We start from the raw sequence: 27,317 nt of genomic DNA on the forward strand, positions 1-27,317 counted from the left end.
GTGTTTTACATGCTCTCCTGGAGATAATGGCTGTGTATTTGCTTCACATCTTCGTAATTAAATAGGGTCACCTGACAGGCCCAAAACAAAGTTTACACAATGACTAAATGATTTCTGTTATCTCAGTAGATGCATCTGACAAAATTCAACATCTCTTCATCATCAAAATACTCCCCAAACTAGGAATACAAAATCCTCAACCCGACAAAGAGCATTTATGGAGCCTCACAGCTAACATCCCACTTAGCTGTAGACTGAATGTCTCGCCTATGTTGAGGAACAAGCAAAGATGGGTGCTTTCCACATTTCCATTCAATGCTCTACCAGAGGTTGTAAGTCAGCGTAGTTAGACAAGAAAAACAGAGGCATTCCGATTGGAAAGGAATGCATAAAACTATAATTCCAGATGACATTATTTTGTAACATAGAGAATTCCAAAGAATGCACAGTGGAACTACTAAAGTTAATAAATGGGTTCAGCAAGGTCAAAGGCTGTAAGATCAACATACAAAAATCAATTGTATTTCTATATATTAGCAATAAGCAATCTGAAAATGAGAGTAAAATTTACAATAACATTGAAAAGAGCAAAATAATTAGGGGAAATTTTAATAAAATAAGCATAGAACTTGTACTCTGAAAACTATAAAACATTATTTAAAAATGAAGGACCTAAATAAGTAGACAGACATCTCCTTTTCATGGTATGGAAGATGTAATATTTTAAGATGGCAATACTCCCCAAACTGATTTACAAATTCAGTGCAATCTCCATCAAAATGGCTTCTTTACAGCTGGCTTCTTTACAGAAATTGGCAAATGGATCCTAAAATTCTTATAGAAATTTAAAGGATATAGAAACAAAAAAATATATAATTTTTTTTTAGAAACAATCTTGAAAAAGAACAAAGTTGGAGGACTCACAGTTTTCAATTACAATACATGCTATACCTATATATTTATAAAGAACAATGTGGTACTGGCATAAGGATACACATCCAGACACATGGGCTAGATCTGACGATCTAGGAATAAATCCATACATTCACGGGAAACTGATTTTCAACAAGGTTGCCAGGAAAATGCAATGTGCAAAGAATCATCTTTTCAACAGATGATGGCACGACAACCAGATATCCGCATGAATATGAAGTTGAACCCCTACCTAAACTATAGACAAAATTTAATCAAAATGGATCAAAGACTTAAATGTTAGAGCTAAAACCCCAAAGCTGTTAGAAGGAAACATAAGCATAAATCTTTGTGAACTTGGAATAGGCAATGATTTCTTAGATCTGACACCAAAAACACAAGACATAAAAGAAAAAAAAGTGACAAGTTAGGCTTCATCACAATTAAAAACTTTATGCTGGAAAAGGCACCATTAGGGAAGTGAAAAGACAACCCACAGAACGATGTAAAATTTTTGCAGGTCGCCTATCTGATAGGGATTTGTATTTAGGATATATAAAGGAAACTACAACTCAATAATAAGACAAGTAATCCAGTGAAAACATGAACAGGGGCACCTGGGTGGCTCAGTCAGTTAAACATCTGTCTTCAGCTCAAATCATGATCTCAGGGTCTTGGTATCAAGTCCTGTGTTGGGCTCCCCACCTAGCAGGCAACCTGGGTTTCCTTCTCCCTCTGTGGCTCCCCCTGCTTTTGCTCTCTTGCTCGCTTTCTCGCAGATAAATAAATAAATAAATAAATAAAGACTATTTTAAAAAGTGGACAAAACTCTTAACAGACCTTTCTGAAGAAGATATATGAATGGGAGATAAATACATGAAAATATGTTCAACATCATTAGCCATGAAGGAAATGCAAATTAAAATGACCGTAGATACCACTTCATGCCCATTAGGATGACTAGACTCAACAAGACTGATGCCCTGCCCACCTCTGCTTGGCTCTCAGCGTGGCTCTGGGTTTGTCACAACAGGAGGGCCAGCAGCCTTGGGTCATCTAGAAACAGCTCTTCAGGCAAGAAAGCCCTGGCACACATGCCACTGGCCTCAGAAAAAGTGTCCAAAAGGAGGCACCTAAGAGAAGCCTGAGGGTACCGTCACACTGTATTTCCAGCACCCTCCTGGTGTCCACAGCAGCCTTCTCAAACTTTCTGGCCTCTTCTCAGATCTCAGGTTGCCCTCCACGCACAGCCTCCTTTGCAGTCCGCAGAAGACTGAATTCCATTGCCCATCTGCGGAGACAGAAGAAACCTCTGCTTCCTCCCATCCTTCCATTAAGATGTAGGTACTGAAAGGTTTTGGTCTCAGGCCACTTTCACTCTTAGAAATTAGGGAGGACTCCAAAGAACTTCTGTGTATAGGCATGGTATCTATTGGTATTAACCGTATTAAAGATTACCATGGAGAAATGTAAAACTATTAATTTGTTTAAAAGTGAAAATAATAAACCCATTATACACTAATATAAATAAACTATTTTTAAAAAATTATCTATGTTTTCTAAAACTATAATTACTAATGAGAAGAGTGGAATTATTTTACATTTTTGTGAATATCTTTCATGTCTGGCTTAACAGACATGAATATTTAAGAGGTACCTACTTCTGCGGTTGATCAATGTTGTTCTTGTTTGGTATAAATGAAGAAAATATGGCACCTCATGGACATGCATTAGAAATGATGAGTGTGGGGCGCCTGGGTGATTCAGTCAGATGAGCGTCTGCCTTTGGCTCAGGTCGTGATACCAGCGTCCTGGGATCAAGCCCTGCATTGGGCTCCCTGCTCAGCTGGAAGCCTGCTGCTCCCTCTCCCACTCTCCCTGCTTGTGTTCCCTCTCTCAGTGTCTCTCTCTGCCAAATAAATAAAATCTTAAAAATAAATAAATAAATTGTGAGTGAGGGGCTCCTGGTTGGCTCAGTTGGTTGAATAACCAACTTTTGATTTCAGCTTGGGGCCCTGGGATTGAGCCCTGTGTCGGGCTCATCTCAGAGTCTGCTTGGGGACTCTCTCCCTCTCCCTGTGCCCCTCCCCTAGCTTTCTCTCTCTCTCTCTTAAATGGATAAATACATCTTTAAAAAATAAAAAATAAAAAGATGGTGGGTGGGGTCGAAGTGGGGTTATTTTATAAGTCTTTTAAGTGAGTTGCCAATTGGGGCACCTGGGTGGCTCAGTGGGTTAAGCCTTTGTCTTCGGCTTAGGTCATGATCTCAGGGGCCTGGGATCGAGCCCCGCATTGGGCTCTGCTCAGCAGGGAGTCTGCTTCCCCCTCTCTCTCTGCCTGCCTCTCTGCCTACTTGTGATCTCTGTCTGTCAAATAAATAAAATAAAATCTTTTTTTAAAAAAGAGAGTTGCCCATATTCTTTGTTATATTGAAACTTGATATATAGTGGTTTCTTAAAGTCTAGTTGCAATGTGGAATCTGAAACCATACAAATGAACTTTTTGTACTCTATTACATTAAAATCCCTTCACCTGCCTTGTACTTCGAATGGATCTTTTACCCATGCCACGATTTTGTAACATTGTGCATTGATCATTTGGAAAATGTTGATTCACTGATGGAAATGATCCAGATGTTAACACACTTCACGATACAACAAATTTAAACATCACCTTTGTAATATCACCACTGATCTCATTAGAAAGTTGTGTCTGTTGGGACGCCTGGGTGGCTCAGTGGGTTAAAGCCTCTGCCTTCGACTCAGGTCATGATCCCAGGGTCCTGGGTTGGAGCCTCCATCAGGCTCTCTGCTCAGCAGGGAGCACTGCTTCTGTTCCTCTCTCTCTGCCTGCCTCTCTGCCTACTTGTGATCTCTGTCTGTCAAATAAATAAAATCTTTAAGGAAAAAAAAGAAGTTGTGTCTGTTAATGTCTTTGTTTATTTAGAAAAGTCATTAAATCTTGGGAAGCTGTCGGGGCACCTGGGTGGCTCAGAGGGTTAAAGCCTCTGCCTTTGGCTCAGGTCATGATCCCAGGGTCCTGGGATCGAGCCCCGCATCGGGCTCTCTGCTCAGTGGGAAGCCTGCTTCCTCCTCTCTCTCTGCCTGCCTCTCTGCCTGCTTGTGATCTCTATCTGTCAAATAAATAAATAAATAAATCTTTAAATCTTGGGAAGCTGTCAAGTTCCCAAGGGATCACGGGGTTTTGGGGACCTTACTTTGAGAACTGTTTTAAGAGTTGATTATTAACTACTGATGAGGTGGTTAGCTTCTGTTCTAATTACCTTTTTTTTTTTTTTAAGATTTTATTTATTTATTTGACAGAGATCACAAGTAGGCAGGGGGTGGGGTGGGGGGGAAGCAGGCTCCCTGCTAAGCAGAGCGCCTAACTCGGGACTCCGTCCCAGGACCCTGGGATCATGACGACTTATCAACTGAGCCACCCAGGCATCCCTGTAAAATTGATTTCTATCAGGCTCCAGAGTTGATTAGGCTCAGAGAAGTGATTTTGATACAAACACAATCTGCAACAAATGTGAAGGTATTTTGTTAGCTATAAATCTGTTACAAAGTGTTAGTTTCTTTTTTTAAATTGAGATGTAATTGACATATAACATTGTATAAGTTTAAGGTATACATTTCCATATTACAATATGATCATCACCATAGCCTTAGCTGACACCTCTATCATGTCACATAATTGCCATCTCTTCTGTGTGATGGGAACAATTAAGATCTTATCTCTTAGCGACTTTGAAGTTTGTAATACGGTATTGTCTGTAATCATTGCACTGTGCACGAGATCCCCAGGAATTATTTACCTGCTAGTTTCAAGTAGTTCTAGTTTCTTTTACTATAAGACTAATGTATCGGTCCCAGAGCTAATTTATGCATTCGTGATTTATGATTTAGCTCATCCTATTCCGGTTCCAAACACCTGACAAAACAAATTATTAATCAGAAGCTTCTTAGTGGGCATGGATTCGGAGCAAAAAACGTATTGAGTGGGCTCAGCACATACTTACCACAAGCCGTGAAGAGTCCAATGAGCCCTAGTTCAGTACTCTGTATTGTGCACTCTTTCCTTGTGCCAGGAATGACAGACTGTATTTGTAGCTCTTCCTCAGAGTTACACACCCATTCGTGTCCTTCCTCTGTCTTCTATTGGCTGTGTCTTTTCCTTATTGTGTTGGAAATGCCTCTAATGTTTGTAACATAGTTTCCAATTTGTTTTTTTTCTTTTATTACTTTATTCATAGTATTTTCTTTTTGGCCTGGTGAAGTCCAAGATTTTTATCTAATGTATATGCTGAAAATTTTTTTTTTTTAAAGATTTTATTTATTCATTTGACAGACAGAGATCACACGCAGGCAGAGAGGCAGGCAGAGAGAGAGGAGGAAACAGGCTCCCCGCTGAGCAGAGAGCCCAATGCGGGGCTCGATCCCAGGACCCTGAGATCATGACCCGAGCCAAAGGCAGAGGCCTTAACCCACCGAGCCACCCAGGCGCCCCTGAAAATTTTTTTTAAAGATTTTGTTTATTTATTTGACAGACAGAGGCCACAAGTAGGCAGAGAGAGAGAGAAGGAAGCAGGCTCCCTGGCAAGCAGAGAGCCCCACGCAGGGCTCGATCCCAGCACCCTAGGATTACGACCCGAGCCAAAGGCAGAGGCTTTAACCCACTGAGCCAGCCAGACACCCCTGAAATTTTTTTTTGAGTGAAACTAGAAATCATGGCACTTTTATATAATACGCTGCAGTATTTTGATATTTACTTCTGTCATATCAACTAGGAATCACTTTACCAGCAGAAAAATGTTTGATGCCTATCAGAAAAGTTATGTAATTAAGAGATTAGTAAATATTTTGTTATTAGTTGATAATTTTAATAATTTACTGGTGATGCTTATTTATAGACAAGATTAGCATGTGTCCAAAGTGAAAGAAAATGTATGGAAGAAAAATACAGCCTTGAGAAAATTCTATTCATAAATTTACTTTAATTCTGTGGATTGATAAAATATGAATTGTCATTGTATGATTTTAGTTGGTCCATCTCATGGGAAAATGAGTGTTTCTTGGGAACATGCAGTACAAACCTCTATGTCATAATTCTGAATTTTTACTCTGTGGGGCCTCTGATGGATATTCAGGAGACATGTGGACCCAAAATTTTCAGTTAATTAAAAAGTATACTGGTCACAAGTTTTAAAATAACAAACATAAAGCTGAATCTTTAAAAATGAATGATAATTGGAGCACCTGGGTGGCTCAGTCGGTTAAGTGTCTGACTCTTGATTTCAGCTCAGGTCTTGATCTTAGAGTCCTAAGTTCAGGCCCCTCCCTGGAGCCCAGAGTAGAGCCCAGTGTGGAGCCTCCTTAAAAAAAATTAGTGATAATGGTTTCATACTGATGAGAAGGATTACACTGATATCTGTCACGAGCTATCTATATATACCTTGATGAAAAGCTGAAGTACTACATTAAGTTCAACACCTTTATTGGTTTATTTCCTTAGACTTGACCTCTATGGATTTAGTGATTCGCGGTGATGAGTCAGGCTGACAGCAGGTGCTGGACGCCTGTCACATGGTGTTGGATCACAGGGAAATAAAGGACAGAGCTCGCTGGTGGCTGTGTTCAGAGAGTAATCCAAGCGGCATGTCACACATATGTTGCCATGGAGAAGGGTTCCTACTCCAGTCTGGCTTCATTCAGTCCTGGAAAGTCATTCTTCATGTTCTACAAGTATCTGCATATGGTGTGAAAATATGCCCAGCAACATGCCCTTGATTTTATTCTTGAACAAATGAAGAGCGAGCAAATGTGGGGAAAGAGCCAAACTTCACAATTAGTTGCCTGCACAGTTGTCCCTTACTCCGCTGATCTCCTGATTGCCTTCCCCCCTCCGCCCCTGCCGCATTAAAACTTGAGCCATTTTGCACCTGAAGGAATGGGTAAGGCAGTTCACTGGAGGACTAGTAAACAAGCCAATTGAAATGATAAAAACAATCCTTACTTTGCATTATTGGCATCATAAAATAATGTTTGTCTTTGAAAAATATGATGCCTTGCTTAATTCACAAATAGTATAATGAAACAAATACCATGTTTTGAGGCAGTTCGAGTGAAAATCGTTCCTAGTCCTCAGTACAAAGTGATCTGAAAGGAAAACAAACCCAAATTCTCTACATCCTGCATCTCTGTAAAAGAACGTTAGGTTTGGGGTGCCTGGGTGGCTCAGTTGGTTAAGCAGTTGACTCTTGATTTTGGCTCAGATCAGGATCTCAGGATCTCAGGGTTGTGAGATCCAGTCCCCGCATGCATCACTCTGTTGGGGGTGGAGTCTGTTAAAAATTCCCTCTTTCCCTCTCCTCCCCGCCCCCAACTTGCTCTCTCTCTCAAAAAAAAAAAAAAAAAAAAAAAGAAAGAAAGAAAGAAAGAAAAGAAAAGATTAAGTTCTCTATTCGCTGACGGAATATTCAAATTTTGATTGTGCTTGGGCACACTGCTTAAATTTGGGGAGCTGAGTTCCTTCGCAACGTTGGTGAAGAGAAGCTGAAAGCATTTGTAAACTGTAAGGTGCTGTAGACATGCTGGCAGCTTCTATTAGTTGATACCAATTTAGAAAAAAGTTGTTCAAATGCAAGTCTATTTCTTTCTTAGCTACTGTATTAGGTGTTACTATATCACAGAAATAGATACTATTTTTGTTACTATGCTACATTACTATATATTTTGATAGTATCTATCACTATATTACTTATTGAGAGTAAGATGCTAGTGAAGTGACAATACTCCACGATTACACCACAAAACCTTTGAAGTGTATGTACAACTTTCTTTTCTTTTTTTAAAGATTTATTGATTTGTTTTTTTATTGGGTGTGGGGGGAGAGAGAGAGAAGGAGCAGAGGCAGAGGGAGAAGCAGGCTCTCCGCTGAGCGAGAATCCTGCCGTAAGACTCATCCCAGGACCCCGGGATTGTGACCTGAGCTGAAGGCAGACGCTTAATCCACTGAGCCACCCAGGCATCACAAGCAACTTTCTAAAAAATATAATTATTATGGGATGCTCGGGTGGCTCAGTTGGTTAAGCATCTGCCTTTGGCTCAGGTCATGATCCCAGGGTCCTGGGATGGAGCCCTGCTTCGGGCCCCCTTCTCAGCAGGGAGTCTGCTTCTGCCTCTCCCTCTGCACCTCCCTCTGCTTCTGCTCTCTCTCTCTCTCAAATAAATAAATAAATAAATAAAATCTTTTTTTTAAAATATTTTTATTCATTTATTTGACAGACAGAGATCACAAGTAGGCAGAGCAGCAGGCAGAGAGAGAGAAAGAGAGAGAGAGAGAGAAGGAAGCAGGCTCCCTGCTGAGCAGAGAGCCCGATGTGGGGCTCCATCCCAGGGCCCTGAGATCATGGCCTGAGCCGAAGGCAGTGGCTTTAACCCACTGAGCCACCCAGGCGCCCCTAAATAAAATCTTTTAAAAATAGCTATGTAACTGTTGAGAGTGTAATAGGGTGAGCATTCGGTGGCCACCTGCAGAGACCGGACTCCACTGACTTGGGCGCCTCATTCTGCTTCCTCTGCAAGCTTCTCTAAAAAACCTGATACGGCTGAGATTGGGAAATCTGCCAGATGGCAGTGGAAGGGGACAGAAACACAAGAGAAGAACCCACTATCCACAAAAGAAAGCGAGCAGGTGAGTTGGAATGAAGCGGGCGCTGCCAACATGTGCTGCAACTTCCACAGGCAGTGCCTTCATGTTTTACTGCTTTTCGTGGTTTTTAACTTTGTAATTTTGTGCAAAGAGGTTGGATCAAGTTTAAATGACTGTTTCACCCCTTTACACATCAAAGAGTGGGGAACTACCAACAAGGAGCCGTGCCTGTCTCTCCCACCTGCTGGCTGGCTGGCAGGGAAGGAAAAGAGCCTGCACGTTGGTGAAGGAAGTCTGGATTTCACTGGGATGACAGTGAAATCTAGAGTGAAAACAAAGCTGGTCCAAGGTGCCCTATAGGCTGTAAGCTGCGGTTTAATCAGTGCCGTTTTGTTGCTGTTGTTGCTCCAATGGTCTTAATTATCAGAACACACGACTTTGACTCTGCCAATAAAAGGTTTTAAAACCTGAAAAAAAAAAACAAAAAAGCAATAGGGTGCCTGCAAAACCTGTGGTTTAATATTACATTTCAAGTCTCTACAATCCATGTAAACAAATGGTTTGATCTCGCTTCCTTCCAGGATGACCACACTATCAAAGAGCACTTGACAGGCCTCTGGAGACCACTTACATATGTGGATGGGGTTTGTGGTCCCATGTTAGCGGCACTGAAGCCGTCTCCACCATGGGCACAAAATGGGAAGATCTTGACCACCATGACTGTAAACCTGGGTTAACAAGACTTTTTACCCGCCTGCCTGTCCAGCAATTTCAACGTTTTTGGTAACCTCGGTGCATCCTCTCTTAAACAGAGTTGGGGGACGCCTGGGTGGCTCAGTTGGTTAAGTGGCTGCCTTCAGCTCAGGTCATGATCCCAGCATCCTTGGATCGAGTCCCACATCGGGCTCCTTGCTCAGCAGGAAGCCTGCTTCTCCCACTGCCTCTGCCTGCCACTCTGTCTGCCTGTGCTCACTCTCTCTGACCAAAAAAAAAAAAAAAAAAAAAGTAAACAGAGTTGGATGTCTTGAGTTAGAAGTATATATCATTGTGGCGCCTGGGTGGCTCAACCAGTTTAGTGTTTGACTCTTAATCCAGGCTCAGGTCTTGATCTCACAGTCCTGATTTTAAGCCCCAAGTTAGAGCCTACTTAAAAAAAAAATCTGTAAAAAAGAAAAAAGAAGTCTATATTATTACTGATCACCCTATGGGTGGAAGAAATTAGATGAATGTCAAAGATACTCCCAAGGTCACAGAGCAAGTGTGATTTCCATCTGAATGGAACTTGGTCTCTGTACTTGTGATGTGTGTCAGATGGAGCAAACAGCTTTTTGCTTTTCTAATTTACAGAAAACTCAGTGTATTTGGTATGTTCTTTTCTGGTTGTGTCTGTTGATTTCTGGCTTTTATCACATGATATTCAGACCAGACATCTGAACCACACTTACCAAGTTTTAACCTTATATAAAGCTGCAAAAAGCCAGGGCATGGGGACCAGGCACTAGAGGGGCCTGTAGGTTGGAAGGAAGCGTAAAGCACCCGTGAATTAATCAAAGTGAATGGAACATGAATCATCTGGAAGCGCTGCCGGGCCTCAGATGAACTCGAATGGTATTGACTCACTAACCTATATTCTTCTCTGCTCACTCCATTAGCTTGCTTTGATTCCATGTTAAAGAACGGGGATCCTGATAGAAAACGCTTTCTTTAAACTTTGTGCTTCTTTAGTTGTGTGTGGGAGGTACATTGTCATGAGCGCAGTAAGAACAAGGGGGTAGATGTTGAGAGAGAAGTAGAAAGGGGAAAAAAAATCCTGTCTGGTAAACGTGGTTTTGATTATGTATTCCAGGAGAGCAGTTACAACTGTTGGGCAATTTTACTTAGGAAGAAAGGAAACCTAAGAAGAATTATCATGCAAATCCTGAAGATTTATTGACGTGGAAGCCTGGGGATTGAATTTCCTCTTCCTGTCCCAGGCTCCATGCAAATTCCTTCTCTCTCTCTCTCTCAATCTCTCTCTCTCTCTCTCTCTCTCTCTCTCTCGCCTGAGTGGTTGGGGTGCGATGGATGGGCAGATTCCAAATGAAACCACCAGCTTCTTTCAACTTGAGATCAGGAAGCGCACTGAGCAAATCTGTGACAAGTTCAGCTAGTCTTTCTTGTCTTTATTTTTTATTTATTTTTAAACATTTTATTTATTTATTTGAGAGAGAGAGAGAGAGCATGAGCAGGGAGAGACGCAGAGGGAGAGGGAGAAGCAGACTCTCCTCTGAGCAGGAGCCTGATGTGGGGCTGGATCCCAGGACCCTGAGATCATGACCTGAGCAGACAACGGACTGAGCCACCCAGGCGCCACCCCTATTGTCTTGACTGTAAAAAAAAAAAAAAAAATTACACATAATTAAAAGAAGACACACAATGTAAAATTGACCTTTTTAACCATTTCGAAGTGTGCAGTTCAGGAGCTTAGGTACCTTGTTGTGCAAACAATCTCTGGAACCTTCTGTCTTTCCAAGCTGAAACTCGGTACTCATTCATCAACAACGCCCCTCCCCACCTCCCCTGGTAGCCACCATTCTACTTTCTGTCTCTGAATTTGATACTTTTAGATCTCTCATATAAGTGGAACCATACAGTATTTGTCTTTTTGTGACTGGCTTATTTATTTCACTTAGGTAATGTCCTCAGGCTTCATCGATGTGGTATCAGGTGACAACCTTTTCAAGGTTAAATAATATTCCATGGCATGGCTATATCATATTTGTTTGTCCATTCATCTGTCGCTGGACCGTTGGGTTGCTTCCACCTCTCGGCTCTTGTGAATAATGCTGCTGTAAACATGGGTGTACACATCTCTTGGAAACCTACCCTTCATTTCTTTTGCTATATACCCAGAAGTGGCATTGCTGGATAGTATGGTAGTTCAATTTTTTAATTTTTTGAGGCACCTCCGTACAGTTTTCCAAAATGTCTATACCAGTTTAAATTCCCACCGACAGTGCATGGGGTTTTTTCTCCACACCTTCCCCAACACTTATAGCCTTCCTTTCATCCTTCCTCCCTCCCTTCCTTTCTTTTTCGATAGGATCCATCATGATGGGTATGAGGCTATGTCTCGTTGTGGTTCTGGTTCGCATTTGCCAAATGATTTGTGATGTCAGGCTTCCTTCTGTATGCTTGCTGGCGGCTGTGTGTCATCTTGGGAGCAATGGCCAGTCAGCCTTCACTTAGCTCGTTCTTTCTCCATCTGGGTGGACTGCCTCCCTCTTCCTGGTCCATCTCCTTTCTTGTTTATTTATACCCTACCTCTATTCTAAAAGTCGTGGCAGCCTCCAAAGGTAGGTATAAGAAGACAAAATGAAATCGCTGAGGAAATGGGGTAAAGGGAAGCACCAGGAGGAAAAGAAGGTGACGCTAGCCGGAGGGAGAGCGCACAGGTGCATTTCGAAATCCTCTCTAGTTGCTGTGCCTGCAAGTTCCTTAGCACCCAGGACAAAGTGGGGGGAAAGAGTTTACCGTAAGGTAAACCCAAACCAGCTTCTCAAAAGAGCCCAGTCTTTCCCATCCCTGCGCCCGAGAGAGGTTTTCCTGCTGGGTCTTTACCTACGGGCCCATGAGAGATGCTGAGGCCCATATCCTCCATTCCTTCATCACAAATGGTTCAATAGCAGTTTCACAAGGCCCTTTCCTAAACATCCCTCCAGAGCAGGCGGTGGCAGAAGACTGATCAGCTCATTCAATCAGGCAGAGAGAGCGAATTCAAACTTCCTTTGCCTGTTTGGACCCCTAATGGGTTGGGTGATGCCCACCGCCTCTTGGGGAGGGCCATCTGTTCTTACCAAGTCCATTGATTCTAATGCAAATCGCTTCTGAAACACTCCTGACAGACTGACGAGCATGGACATAATGTTTATGCGGCTGGACATCCTGTGACCCAATCAAGCCGACACATGAAATTGTCCATCACACCTCCCTTAGCTTACGCTTCCCCAGTCCAATCCCCAGTACACTCTGTCACTGGTCTTCTTGCAACTTAACTGGCTTCTTATTACCCAGAGCAGGGGTTTCAAGCCTTTCCATGTCAAGGCACGTAGAGGAAATGAAACCTTTTTATTGCACTGAAGTGTTAACTAGAGGGATTTGAGGGTGTATGCATGGGGCTTGGTGAAAAAATATTACTTTTTCATTATATAATTATAATAAAACAAAATCCTAGACATTTGGGAAGATATGGAATAGTTAACTTGTGTAAAACTTCCAAATAATGCCTCTTCTTTTTTTTAATTTATTGAGACATAGCTTATATACAGTATAGTGTACAGATAAATCTGATGAATTTTTACACAAATCTACATCCATATATAATCACTCTATCACCAGATAGAGATACAGAACATTCCACCATCCCAAGAGACTCTTCTGCTCTGCTTCTAACCCCTTAAGGCTTAAATGCCATTCTGACCTGTTTCATCATATATCATTTTTGTCTATTTTTGAACTCCATGTACCCAGAATCATAGAATATGCACTCTGTAACTGATTTCTCTCATTCACCCCACACCTTTGTGATTGATGAAGGAACCTGAACCATATTGCCCTTTCCTTGTTATGTAATATTCTATTAACATAACACAAGTCATTTAGCCATTCTGCTGCTGAGAACCATATAGGTTTTTCAGTTTGGGGGCTATTCTAATTAAAGCTGCTGTGAATATTCTTGAATATGCCTTTGGGAGCACAGAAGGTCTCATTTCTTTGGAATATACCCAGGAGGGAACTGGATTATTTAAACTTCCTATTATTGCGTTTCTTTTGTTTGTTTGTTTGCTTGCTTGCTTGTTCTATCAGTTACTAGGAGAAATTGTTAAAAACTGGATTTGTTTCTCTCCTGGTAGTCTGTCAGGTTTTGTTTTATTTAATTTGAAGCTGTGAAGTACATACACATTTAAGATTTTAAAAAATCTTCCTGATGAAATTATTCTTTTATTATTATGAAAGTTCTCTCTTTATTCCTGATATGCCATTTGGGTTATTCACGATCCCTTCCAACAAAAACCAGCATCAATATCTAGGTTCCCTGTTTGTGTTGTTCACACATAAACTTAAAAAAAAATATTAATTAGAGAACTTATTTGTGTCAAATTTTTCTGTATAGTTGGGATTACATGTGTCTGCCTGTACCAGAAGAGCCAAAAGTAACAGTGGATTAAATAAATTGCCATTTTATTTCTCTTATATAAGAGAAATCTGGAAGTAGACAGTTTAGGAAAGGACGGCAGTTTCACACAGTCATCAGGGACTCAGGCTCCTGTCTCTGTTAGCAGAGGCTTCCAGACATAAGATCACCTCGTGGTCCAACATGGCTGCTTGGAGCTCCAGCCATCATGCCTGCATTCCAGGCAGCAGGGAAGAGGAGAGTGTAAGCTCACTTCTGCTTACATTCATTGGTCAAAATTTAGGTGCCTAGCCACATCCAACCTCAAAGGCTCCTGGGAACTGTCGTCACTGTTTATGGGTGTATACATAACCGTTTCTGTTACTATGTGTATTTGGCATTTCTTTCAAGACTGCTCCCTTTCTTGTTGGGTTCTTTTGGCTCTCAGGCTTTCCATCCTGGGCCACTCATCTTGCTGTATGAGGGGACCACCTTACTCCTCCTGGGTGAGAGAGGTCTGCAATTTGTATATAATGAGGCTGACCTGTGGCCAACTGTAGGTTTCCCGACTTGTGTCTCCTTCATCTGTGAGAGGATCGGCAGGCCACCCCCCACGCCTCCACACACAGAGCTTATAACCAACCATAACACGGGAGGACCTGGGATGTTGCCAGGCCCCTGAGAGGCTCCAAATGGGAAAAGAAGATCTTTTCAGGGTTCTCTTGTGGTTCTAGATTGAGAAACCCGAGACATAAACTGGAGGTGAACTTGTTTCCAGGTTGCCCCTAACTTTCAGTGGCTGCCGTGAAGTCTTGATTCATTTGATTCAGTAACAGAAGTCTCGATGCGATGATAACAGCTGACCCCTACTGCGGGCTGGGTGTCTTGCTTGAACTGTTACTGCCTCATTTCACACACCAGGCAACTGATGCACAGAGAAGTTAAGGAACTTCCCGAGCTCACACAGCCAGTAAGTGGCAGACTCCTGAGCTCCTGTCCTGAGAGAATCGCTGGTCCTCCTCCATCCTGCCTCCGAGGAAACCTGGAAGAGTTCTGGCACAACTTTGAAAGCAAAGGGAAACTTGCTTGAAATTTCCCAAGATACTGGTTTCGGGCAACATAACTTTCTAGCTTCCTTCCTAGTGTTCACCCTATCATCCCCATTGGAGGGTTCAGAGTTAGGGAGAAAGCAAAGGAGGTACTTCACGTGTCTCAGGTCTCACCTTCCAACACTCGGCCCACCCCCTCTTATTCCTCAGAGGACCTTGCTCTGGGCTCTCAGACGCTCTGGTCACCACATAGGTGTTAGCTCACCGGCACTGAAGCCGACTCGCCCATTGGCTGGCAGTCTCTGAGATGGACACGCCATTGGCTGGCAATCACTGAGATGGACACGCCCATTGGCTGGCAATCACTGAGATGGACACGCCCATTGGCTGGCAATCACTGCCTAAGGAGCAGGCATCCGGCCATAGAATTGTAGGCATGGATGAAGCCTGTGCGGGTAGACATTGTTTCTTCGGAAAGTCCCTTCTTAAATCATTCTGAAAGATGACTTCAACTATTTCCATTTTGACCTCAGTCTGTACTTTCTAATTAAGTACTTCTATCCAGCTAGTCTCTTAACTCGGGCAAATGACCCTGTGGGCAAAGCATCCCCTGATGGGAACTGAGCTGCCCCCTCAAGCAGCAGGGACTGCCCCGATGCCAGCAAGATCCCGCGTCTTTGACCCAAGACAGTGATCCTCTGACCTTCACTGTCCACCTGCACGTACCCACCGTCCTGTGTCCCACATTCTGCTTAGATAAACCTACAGATACCGTCTGCACCTTGGAGACAGTCTTTGAGACACTCGTCTGCTGCCCTCCCGGTGCTGGCTTCCCTGAAATGAATTCTTTTCTTGTTTCGCCACCACTAGTCTCTCGGCCTTTGGGTTTCGTCCATGGTGAGTGGCCAGACCTGGTCTTTTGGGGACCAGGATGCTCTTGCATCCTTGGGCTCCAGTTACAATCTCAGATCCAACTTTCCCTCTTACTTGCCCTTCTGTAGGCACATTTTTCTCTGGTTAAAAAAAAAAATCCTGTATTTTTCTTTATTGTATATCATAATGATAAGGCTTCAAAGTCCTTGAGTTACAAGTTACGGAATACCCAAACAACACAGCCAGAATATACTCTTTCTCACCCAGATTTCAAGGGGGAAGCCTATTTCCTCTTAGAGAGTATACGGGCCAAGGGCAGGCTGCCCCCAAATGTGCCACTTTGGCATATTGGTTATTTTAAAAGTTACTCAAGAGATACTCAGACACTCAGGCGCTCCCCCTGAGAGCAGGTAAGATCTCTCCCTGTGGAAGGTGCACCCCTGTACCAGGAGGTAAAGAGACATTCTCATCACCAGAGGTGGGAGATTCAGAGCCAGAAAGTTGGATAAACAACACCTGTTACTGTTTTTTTTTTCCCCCTTAAAGATTTTATTTATTTATTTGACAGAGAGAGACACAGTGAGAGAGGGAACACAAGCAGGGGGAGTGGGAGAGGGTGAAGCAGGCTTCCTGGTGAGCAGGGAGCCCTATGCAGGGCTCGATCCCAGGACTCTGGGATCATGACTTGAGCTGAAGGCAGACACTTAATGACTGAGCCACCAGGGCCCCTTCATCTGTTACTTTTTACTAATGTACTACTCCAGCCCAAATTCTGTGTAGTTTCTTACTAATGGAAGCTCCCAAAGTTAACTTGTCTTTGTCCTGCCAGTTCCTCCCAGGCTTATTGTCTCCATGTCTAAGAAACACAACAGCTGCCTCCCTTGGTCATCTGTTCAGGTCTTAGCTGCATTATTGGGCCCCCACAAACATGTAGTGAAACTTTTTTCTCCTGCTAATCTGTCTCATATCACTAAAATTCTTAGTCCAGATGGAAGACTTTGAGGGTAGAGAAGAATTCCTTCCTGCCCTTCAAGAGCAAAGGCTCCTTGGATCTCACGGAGGGCTCCTTCATTCAAGGGACCTCCAGCAATGGATTTCCTTAAAAGAAAGCAGATGGCCCAAGGTAGAGAGATTCCCAAACTTGCAAGGATCAGAGTGCTCTGGGGTGGGTGGGGGTGCTTGTTAAAACACAGATTGTCTCACGTTTGGACTTGCTGATTCCACCGGTGTGGGGTCTGAGAATTCACAAGCCTGGAAAATTCCACGGGAGGGTGCTGTCCTGGTCCAGGGGCCACGCTCCCAACAGCACTGCTCTGCAGGCCGCTGCCCTCACTTTCTGAAGCCGTGGCTCAGCTTCCACGGGTGGCCAGGCTCAGGGATTCTGCCAGCTGTCCCTGTTGTCTCCAGCCACACAGGCATTCCAGGGAGACCGAGGGAGTCCTGGAGCATGGTCCAACTTTGTGGATGTTCTATTTTACCTCTCCAGAGGAAAAGGGAAGGAAAGGTGCCAGGGTGAGAATTTCCAAGTGTCTTTTTCAACATCTTCCCACTCAGCTTAAGTTACAGGAATTCAGCACTTACTTAGTTGGCCCAGAACTTGCCTTTCTCTTTGTTTATTCATTATCAATACTGTTGTAACTGGGGCTCAGGGAAGCAAGAGCACCTGCTCCAGGGGTCCCCAAAAGACCAAGTTTGGCCACTCACCGCTGTTGAACCCCAAAGACCGAGAGACTAGTGGTGGCGAAACAAGAAAGGAGTTCATTTCAGGGAGGACAACTTGTCAGGGACACCGACTGTCTCCAAAGTGCTGACGATACCTGTAGGTTTATCTAAGCAGAATGTGGGACACAGGTCAGTGGGTACGTACGTGCAGGTACACAGCGAAGGTCAGAGGATCACTGTTTTGGGTCAATGACATGGGATCTTACTGGCATCAGGGCAGTCCCTGTTGTTTGAGAGGGTAGTTCAGTTCCCAGCAGGGGATGCTTTGCCCATGGGATCATTTGCCTGAGTTAAGAGACTAGCTGGACAGAAGAAGTTAATTAGAAATCACAGACTTGAGATCAAAACATAGGTGGGTACTTGAAGTCCTCTCTTACTATGATCTGGAGCAGTCAAAGTGTGGCTCTCATATTTTATACAATGCCTGGTTAATAATTTCCTGGGATCCTGGGATGGTCTTCCAGAAGATGATGGAGAGCAGCAAATCTTTGCCATTTTTGCTAGGGTTAAAAAGAAAAAAATCACACAAAGTAGAATACGTTCAGTGTAAGATATTCAACTGGTATGAGCCTCTGTAGCGCATACAATGAGTTTCCTCTCCCCTTGGTGCCTGCTGCTAAAGTCTAAATGTGTTTCCTTTGGATCTGTCTTTGAGCATATATTCAAGGGCTGATACCTGGCTGGTTCCCAACTCTAGGGCTGCAGCAGTTACTAAAGTATTGAAATGCTTCTAAGAGCACCGGTAGGCAGGCTCTGCCTGAGCAACCCCTCCACCCCCAGCCCCTGCTGGAGAGCTTTGTCCTCCAGGTTTCATATGCAGGGCATGCATTTAAGTTGGAGTTTTTTGGTGAACTCAAGTCAAAGGAAATCTGGAAGGGTGGCTGGAAGCCCACAGTACCCACAGGTGGCTGAAGAATAGACTGAGAAACCGAGAGGAACCAGAAGGCTCTGGGGTCAGGAGCCAGTGGAAAATTCAGGTAGCACTTAGAGAAAATGATTTCAACCCTCCTCCGTCGGTCTTGTCCCTTTGCTCAAGGGTCTGATCCCAAAGACAAGGTGTCTGATTAGCCTAGCTTGGACCAGGTGCCCTCCCTTTGGCTCAGGTTGGGCAAGGTACCCTAATGAACCCATAAAGAGACGAGTTCCCAAAAGCAAACAGGTGCTGTTTCCCTAAAAGGGGAGAAGGCATGAGGAACAAATCAGCCAAACCCTAGCATATGGCTTAATTTTCACAATTGTTTACTTAAAAATTTATATTGAAACAGTTTTTCAAAAGATTTTATTTTTTTGGAAGGAGAGAGAGTGCGAGAGTGCGTGAGTTGGGGTAGGGAGGGGGAGAGAGTTCCAAGCTGACTACACTGAGCACAGAGCCCGACGTGGGGCTCGATCTCATGACCCCCAAGATCATGATCTGAGCTGAAATCAAGAGTCAAATTCTTCTTCTACAATTGACTTGAGACCTAAGTACTTTTTAAAAAGAGATATGAGATGGCTCACAAGAAGGAACATATGTGAACAATCAGGTGGAAAAAATCAGAAAAACCAAGATAATTAAAACAAGGAATAAAACACAGTGGCAAATGTTTAATACATTTGATGTGACCAAGCATCCTTTTCTTCAAGTTCCAGGTTATAGAATTCTTGCTATCAGGATGACTTAGAGCAACTGTTAAAAGAAAGTTCTAGAAAAGCTTAATAGACATTTTTTTCTCCCAAGAAATACTGACAAGAAGATAACAGTATCTTTGAGAGCAGTTTGATATACAGAGGAGAGATTAAACACGGTTATTTCTGGGAAGGATTCTGGTGAAAGGCAAAGATGTCACATTAGCGTGCACTCCACTGAAAGCAATCCTGTAGAGAAGTGCTTGGAGACTTTATTCATTCATCTAATAAATGCTGATCGCCTACTTACCATATTCAGGTACTTGCTAAGTGCTGTAACTTCTATGGGGAGCAAAGCAGACATAGTCTTTGTTCTCGGTGTTGACACAAAATGAACAAACGTTTTAGAATCTCTGAGAGTAAAAATGCATTTTATTGGAGCCCAAGATAGAACAGCTGCCTGGGAAACCCTTTTCACAGGGAAGAAAGTGCTCCGGAGAATGAACGGTTTTTAGAGGGTTATGTACCTTTTTACATCTTCTAAAGGCTCAAAAGATTGTAGATTAGGAGATAGGCAGGGAGTTGGAGCACTGATGGATATCTTAAGGACAAGATGGTTTTCCTTTAGGCCACTCATTCACAGAGCAGGTATACAAGGCTTGCACTGTGGGCTACAAATCAGGGTTTTGGCTTAAACAAAGTTTATGAACAAGCATGTTGTCTTAGAAATCAAGAATAGCTTCCCTCCTACCTTGGGCCTTTAGTTTTTTCTTGTGTCATTAGGGAGGCTACAGTCTAGTTTCCAATATCGTGGCCCTTAGCCACAAGTGACTATTTGAAAACTTGATTTTGTCTCACCCATACTGAAAAGTGCTGTACATGTGAAATACACAACAAATTTTGAAGATTTAGTATATAAGTAGAATTAAGGTATCCATTAATAATATTCATATTGGTTACAAGGTAAAATGGTATTTTGAATATAGTGAGTTAAAGAAGGATTAAAATTAATTTCACCTGTGGCTCCTAAAGCACTTTAACTCACACAGGTGGCTCACATTCTGTTCCCTGAGAAAAAAGCAATCATCAAACAAAAAACAACAACAAAAGCCCACCTTGTTTCATTACGATTTATAATAAGAAGTATATATTTGGTCTCTGTCTCTGTTTCTGACTCACAGCTCCCCGAACCTTTGGAATTTTCTAAGTGTTGAGAATGGTAAAGTGTCTTTCCTCCTGTTAGTGACTTTTGGAAAGCACCACAGTCGGGGGAGGGGGGGGGTGGCGAAGGGCTGGAGATGGAGTTCAATCACCAACAGCCAGTGGCTTAATAAACTTTGCCTGCGGAGTGAAGCCTCCATGAAACCGCCAAAGGAGCAGGGCGGTGCTGGGAGCTGGTGCGCTTGGAGGGGGCATGGAAGATCTGCGCCCCTCCCCCCACACCCTGCACCACGCATCTCTTCCACCTCCTGAGTTAGTATCTTTTTATAAACCACTGATCTAGTAAGTAACATGTTTCTTTGAGTTCTGTGAGCTGCTCTAGCAATTTCATTGTACCCAAGGAGGAGGTCATGGGAACTTTTTGGTTTAGACTTGGCCAGGGCACAGGGGATAGCTTGGGCTTGCGATTGGCATCTGAAGCCAGGCGTCAGGGGCGATCTTGTAGGACTGAGCCCTTAACTGTGCTCACCTGTGGAATCTGATGCTGTCTCCTGGTAGAGTGGGTCACAACTGAGTTGAATGCCCCGAGACCCTGCTGGAGTCCCAGAGTTGCTTGTTTTGGGTGTGGGGACCCCGGAAACTACTTGTACTAACTTATTAATAAATAGAAACTGGGTGCAAGAGAGGGAAACTGAAGTTAGGGGCTCAGAGTTGGAGATGTTGAGAATGCGATGTCTGAAGGAGGGAGGATTAGGGCTGGGGCGTTCTGGGATGCTGATGATTTTGACCTGGGGGGTGGCGGGGGAGGGGGAGAAAATGGATGCATTTCAGATTCATTAAGGGGTTGATAGAACTGGGTGATTGGTTGGATGTGGAGACCTTAAGTGAAAGAGAGGAGTTCAGAATGACATCCCGGTTTCTGCTTTAAGAAACCAAGGCGGGGGGTGCCTGGGTGGTTCAGTGGGTTAAGCCTCTGCCTTCAGCTCTGGTCATGATCCCAGGGTGCTGGAATCGAGCCCCACATCGGGCTCTCTGCTCAGCGGGGATCCCGCTTCCTCCTCTCTCTCTGGCTGCCTCTCTGCCTACTTGTGATCTCTCTCTCTCTCTGTCTAATAAATAAATAAAATCTTAAAAAAAAAAAAAAAAAAAAAAGAAACCAAGGCGGGTGGAGATGCCATTTATTGAGACACGGAAGAGTGGAGGAGGAAGGTTGTTAGGAGGAAGGTCAAGAGCTCCATCTTGACCTGTGGGGTCCCAAAGAGTCAGAAGAGAAGTCTTTTTCAAAGGAGACTGAGGAGGTGTGGCCAGAGAGGTAAGAGAAAAAAAGAGAGTCTTCAAGGGAGCTGCCAACCTTCTAAGGTGTGGACTAAAGCATGCCCAGTGGATCTGGTAACACGATTTAAATTATTCTTTAAGAAAAACGATAAAAATGTATTTTCCCTTTGGAAAAACTATAATAGAAATGTGCTCAGGACTATGGGAAATTTTGAAGAAGAAGAAAAAGCTTTTGCATTTTAATATTGCTGAGAGTAAAAAAATAAAAACTTTGCAGAGTACGGCTGGAAAGGACCTGTGCTTCTCCCTCTAGTGGTAGGGATCAGGCATGGCGGTTCTATGTTTAAGGGGACCGAGTGTGAGTAGTGTGATTAAGTTAAATCCTTAACACTGATGTTTTCCAAAGTGAAACTTAGCCAGCATATTCTTTTTTGGGAGATGAATAGTATAAGCAAACCAGATTTTTATAAGGACAGAAAAGGCAGTAAAAGTAGGAAAGAAAAATTTCGCTAAAATGACTTCTCAAAAATAGAGGAGATTTGAAAGTCACAGCATTATTTAGGCTGGAAAATAATTACTCTTGGCTCTGGAAAGGAATCCTCTAAGTCATGGCAAGTGAGGATTCTAAGTATCAGCTGAAAAGGACTTCGTGTTTAGCGGAACAATTTCAGTTTTTAAAACACATTGCTTTGGGGCGCCTGGGTGGCTCAGTGGGTTAAGCCGTTGCCTTTGGCTCAGGTCATGATCTCAGGGTCTTGGGATCGAGTCCCACGTCGGGCTCTCTGCTCAGCAGGGAGCCCACTTCCCTCTCTCCCTCTCCGTGCCTGCCTATCTACTTGTGATCTCTCTCTGTCAAATAAATAAATAAATAATCTTAAAAAAACCAAACAAACACATTGCTTCGTTATGACTAAGGATGTTCGTGTTCCCTGTTCAAAGCTTTTGTCTGCAAAGAGGCTACAGGTTTATCTCAACTGGAATTTCTCTTACAATTTGAGATTGATTTTCTGGATATGTTTGAGAAACTTTTTACTAGTTGTAGCTAAGGTCAACTCTAAATCATAGAAGGAACTTAAGTTTGAGAAAGTGGCTGGCACTATAAAATCAAGTTGGGAAGCTCTCCAAAGCTCTCCAATTACAGGCCTTGAATTTAGAGCCTAGTATCTCACCAACATTTCATTTAACTACTTAACTCACCTTAAGTTTATTATCAATGACTTATAACACGAGTAAACTTTGTTGTATTTTTGTTCTTTTGGGTTAACAGGTTCCATTCTAGAAAGTTCTGTAACTCCAATTTTGTTGCTAGAGCAATGTGAAAACAGGTGATTTGGGGGTGTCCCAGTATAAGGATGCTTAATATCTTTTCCTCTCCTAAAATTTTAAAATAAAAATACAACTCTTTGTTAAAATATCCGAGCTTGAACAAATGCTAAGTTCCCTAATAAAGCAAGTTTAAGGGAAAATAAGTTATGCAATATCACTGTAATTGAATTTAGGAATTGGAAATTTTCTTGACTATCCACTGGATATCCTTTCACTAAACCTGGAATGTTTCCAGTCTCAACTTTTTTCTGATCGGGGTCTTATCTCTAGACTTGATTAAGATATTGTTTTTTATTTTTTAAGAAAAACTTTATTGAGCTCTAATTCACATACTATACAGTCAAAAGCATACCTTTCAATGGTTTTTCACAGAGTTGGGCAATCATCACCAGACTCAAGTTAGAACATTTTCATCACCCCAAAATGAAACCCTGTACCCATTAGTGGTCTTTTTCATTTCTTTCCAGCCCATACTGGTTATTTCATATAAATGGATTCATACAATATGTGGTCTTCATACAATATGCGGTCTTTTGTGATTGGTTTCTTTCAAAATTCATGTTTCAGCACTTCTTTATTTTTACTGCCATATAATATTCCATTGTATGAATATACTATATTTCATCTATCCATCAGCTGATGTACACTTGGATTGTTTCCACTTTTTGGCTATTTTGAATAATGCTTCTATGAACATTTGTGTATAAGTTTTTATGGGGATGTAGGCCTACTTCTGTTGGGTACTCACCTAGGAGTGAAATTGCTGCATCATATTTTAAATATTTATTTAAAAATTTATTTACTTGAGAGAGAGAGATGAGAGAGAGAGTATGTGCAAACAAGTGGGAGTGGGAAAGAGGCAGAGAGAGAGAGGGAGTCTCAGGCAGACCTTGCTCTGAGTGGGGAGCCTGGCATAGAGCTGATCTCACCACCCTGAGATCATGACCTGAGCTGAAACTAAGAGTCAGATGCTTAACCAGCTCAGCCACCCAGGTGCTCCTTTTATATATTTTAAAAAAGATTTAATATTTTTGGGTGCTTGGGTGACTCAGTTGGTTAAACGACTGCCTTCTGCTCAAGTCATGATCCTGGAGTCCCAGGATCTAGTTCTGCATGGGGCTCCCTGCTTGACAGGGAATCGGCTTCTCCCTCTGACCCTTCCCCTCTCTTGCTCTCTCTCTCTCTCTCAAATGAATAAATATATTCTTAAAAATTAAAAAAAAATTTAATACTTTTTAAACGTTCAAAAAATTTTGAGTATCAACACAAAGTTTATGTTTAATCTTCGAGAAACTGACAAGCTCTTTTCCAAGGTGTCTGCATTTTTTAACATTCTTTTTTTAAAAAAAAATTTTTTTTAAAGATTATTTATTTATTTATTTGACAGAGAGAGATGACAAGCAGGCAGAGAGGCAGGCAGAGAGAGGGGAGGAAGCAGGCTCCCTGCTGAGCAGAGAGCCCGATGCAGGGCTCAATCCCACTCGATCCCACGACCCTGGGATCATGACCTGAGCCGAAGGCAGCGGCTTAACCCACTAAGCCACCCAGGCGCCCCTCCTTTATCATTCTTATTAGTAGTGTACGAGGGTTGCAATGACTCCGCCCTTGCCAACATTATGCCTGATTACAGCCATCTGGGTGGGTGTGAAGTGCTGTATCATTATGGCTTTGATTTACATTTCCCTGATGACTAGCAATGTTGAACATCTCTTTGTGTGCTTATTGGTCAACTGTACATCTTTAGAGAGCTGCCTGTTCAGATCCTTTGCCCATTTAAAAAATTGGGTTGTCTTTTTTATTATTGTAAGAGTTCCTTATACTTTCTATATGCAAGTCTCTTATGAGATATGTGTTTTGCAAATTTTTTTTTCCATTCTGTGGATTGTCTTCACTTTTTTAATGGCCTCCATCGAAGCATAAAGTTTTAAGATTTTGATAGTGTCTAATTTACTTTTTCCACTGCTGCTTGTGCTTGTGGTTCCTAATTGAAAAAGGATTTGCCTAACCTAATCTCACAAAGATTTACCTTATTTTCATTTCTAAGGGTTTTGTAGTTTCAGCTTTTGCATTTAGGTCTCTGATCTAATGATGACCCATTTGGAGCTTTTGTGTATGACTTGAGAAATGGGTCCATCATCATACTTTTGTATGTAGATAGCCTTTGTCCCAGCACCATTTGTTGAAAAGACAATTCTTGCCTTCATTGAACTGTGTTGACAACCCTGTTGAAAATCAATTGTCCATAAATGAAGATTGGTGTGTAGACTCTGATTTATTCCATTTTGACTTACATATCATTTTTTTCCTTTACTATAGTCTTCATTACTGTTGATTTATAGTTAAGTTTTGAAATTGGCAAGTGTGAGTCCTCTACCTTTGTTCTTTTTTCAAGATGGTTTTGGCTATTCTAAATAATGAATTTTAGGGGAAGTTTGTCAATTTCTGCAAAATAAAAAGTAATTTGGGATTTTGATGGGGATTCTAGTAAATGTGTACGTCAATTTGAGGACTGTTGCCATCTTAACAGTATTCTTTCTACCATCAACATGGGATAGGTGGTCTTGCTATTCACTTAGGTGAATTTCTTTCAAAAATGTTTTATGCCTTTCAGAGATTATATTCATTTCTAAAATTTATTCCTAGGTTTCTTATTTGGTAATATTATAAATGGAGTTATATTTTTTAAATTTCAGATTGTTCATTGCTAGCATATGAAAATACAGTTGATTTATTATTTTTTTTTATGTTCTTGTGTCCTGCAACCTTGCTGAACTTGTTCATCAGTTCTAATAGCTTTTTTGTGAATTCATTATATTTTCTCTATGTAAAATCATTTCAAAATAGAGATAGTTTTATTTCCTCCTTTCCAGTCTCAGTGCCTTTTCTTTCTTTTTCTTGCCTAATTACCTTGGCCACAATCTCCTATATAATGTTGAATAGAATTGGTAAGAAGGAACATTCTTGTCTTGTTCTTGATCTTATAGGAAAAGCATTCAGTCTTTGACCATTAATTGCGGTACTTTTTTTGTAGATCGCTTTTATCAGGCAGAGGAAGTTTCCATTTTTTTCCTGGCTTGTGAAGTATTTTTATAAGACAAGTTGTTAGTTGGTCAAATGGTTTTTCTGCATTTTTATGCAGAAGAATATCAGGATTATTATTTTGGTTTGTCCTTTATTCTTTTGATATGATATGGTACATTGATTTTTGGCTGTAAAACCAATGTTGCCTTCTGGGATAAATCCTACTTGGTTACAGTGACTAATCCTTTTTATATGTTGCTGGATTTGGTTTGGTAGTATTTCGTTCAGAATTTTTATGGCTATACTTGTAAGATTCTATTGGTTTATAATTTTCTTACAATATCTCTGTGGGGCTTTAGAATCAGGCCATGTAGATTAGGTTGGAAAATGTCCCCTTACCTTCTGTGTTTTTGGAAGAGTTTGTTAACTGGCAATTTTTTCCTTAAATACTTGGAAGAATTCATGAGTGAAGCCACCTGGGTCTGGGCTTTCCTTTGTGGGAAGTTTTTAAATTGCTAATGCAACTTCTTTACTTGTTTTAGGTTTATTCAGATTTTCTATTTCTTCTTGAGTCAGTTTGATAGTTTGTGTCTTTCTAGGAATTTATTTCATCTAAAGTTATCTAAATTTGTTGGAATATAGTTTAATATATTTGTTGACTGAGTATATCTGGGAACTTGTCCACTCCCATTCTCTGGTTATAGTGACCAAGTTCTCTAGTCTAGTCTAGTCACACATCATACGCTGTGATGCAGGCTACCTAGCTACCCTTCATTGGTCCATCTGACCAGAGATGAGAAAGAGCTATTTTCCCTCTAGTCACATAGACCAGTAACATGTAAACCTAGAAGCTCTTGGCAGTCACATTTGCCATCTCATTGCCTGAAAAAGAGAGAAAACTTTTGTTCAGTGAGAGGCATTGGTGAAGCTGACTGGAAGTGGGGTTTTGATTAGGATTAAATAAATCCCTAGGTTTTGTTCATGTTATTGAAATTGGGTTGCATCCCTTTGCAACTTTCAAATATGCAATTCCATATTACCTGAAGACACCATGCTGTACAGATCTGCCTTTTTGCTTTAGGTAATCTTAGTGTCTCTGCTACTTACAATGCATTCTGTTAAAGAGATTAACATCCTGTTTGTCATCATTCTTTCATTATTTTTATTTAAGTATAATCCTAGAACAGACCTACTTTTGTATTCTACTTTTTTCCCCAAAACAATGTATTACCTTTCCACGATGTTCACAGCCTTCAAAACTGCTATTATTACTTCAGTATGGGAAAAGATAAATTTAGGAAGTATTTATCCTGAATATTTCATAAAGCAAACAGAAATGGAAAGTGCTTTCATCATCACCAACAAGGCAAATCTTCTCCTGTCCTGCTATATTGTCTTCTCTTGCAAAACTACATCCTGCTCAAAACCAATTTTTCTCTTACACCATTCTTGTTCCTGCACTTCTGAATGTGTCTCCCTGTCTGGTCTCAAGTTCGCTTCCTGATCACTACCCCCAGGAGGGCCTTTGATGTTATGCGGCAGTCATTCTTTGTTTCCTGAATGTA

The sequence above is a fragment of the Mustela erminea genome, chromosome 12, assembly GCF_009829155.1.
Source record: "Mustela erminea isolate mMusErm1 chromosome 12, mMusErm1.Pri, whole genome shotgun sequence".
NCBI lineage: Eukaryota > Metazoa > Chordata > Mammalia > Carnivora > Mustelidae > Mustela > Mustela erminea.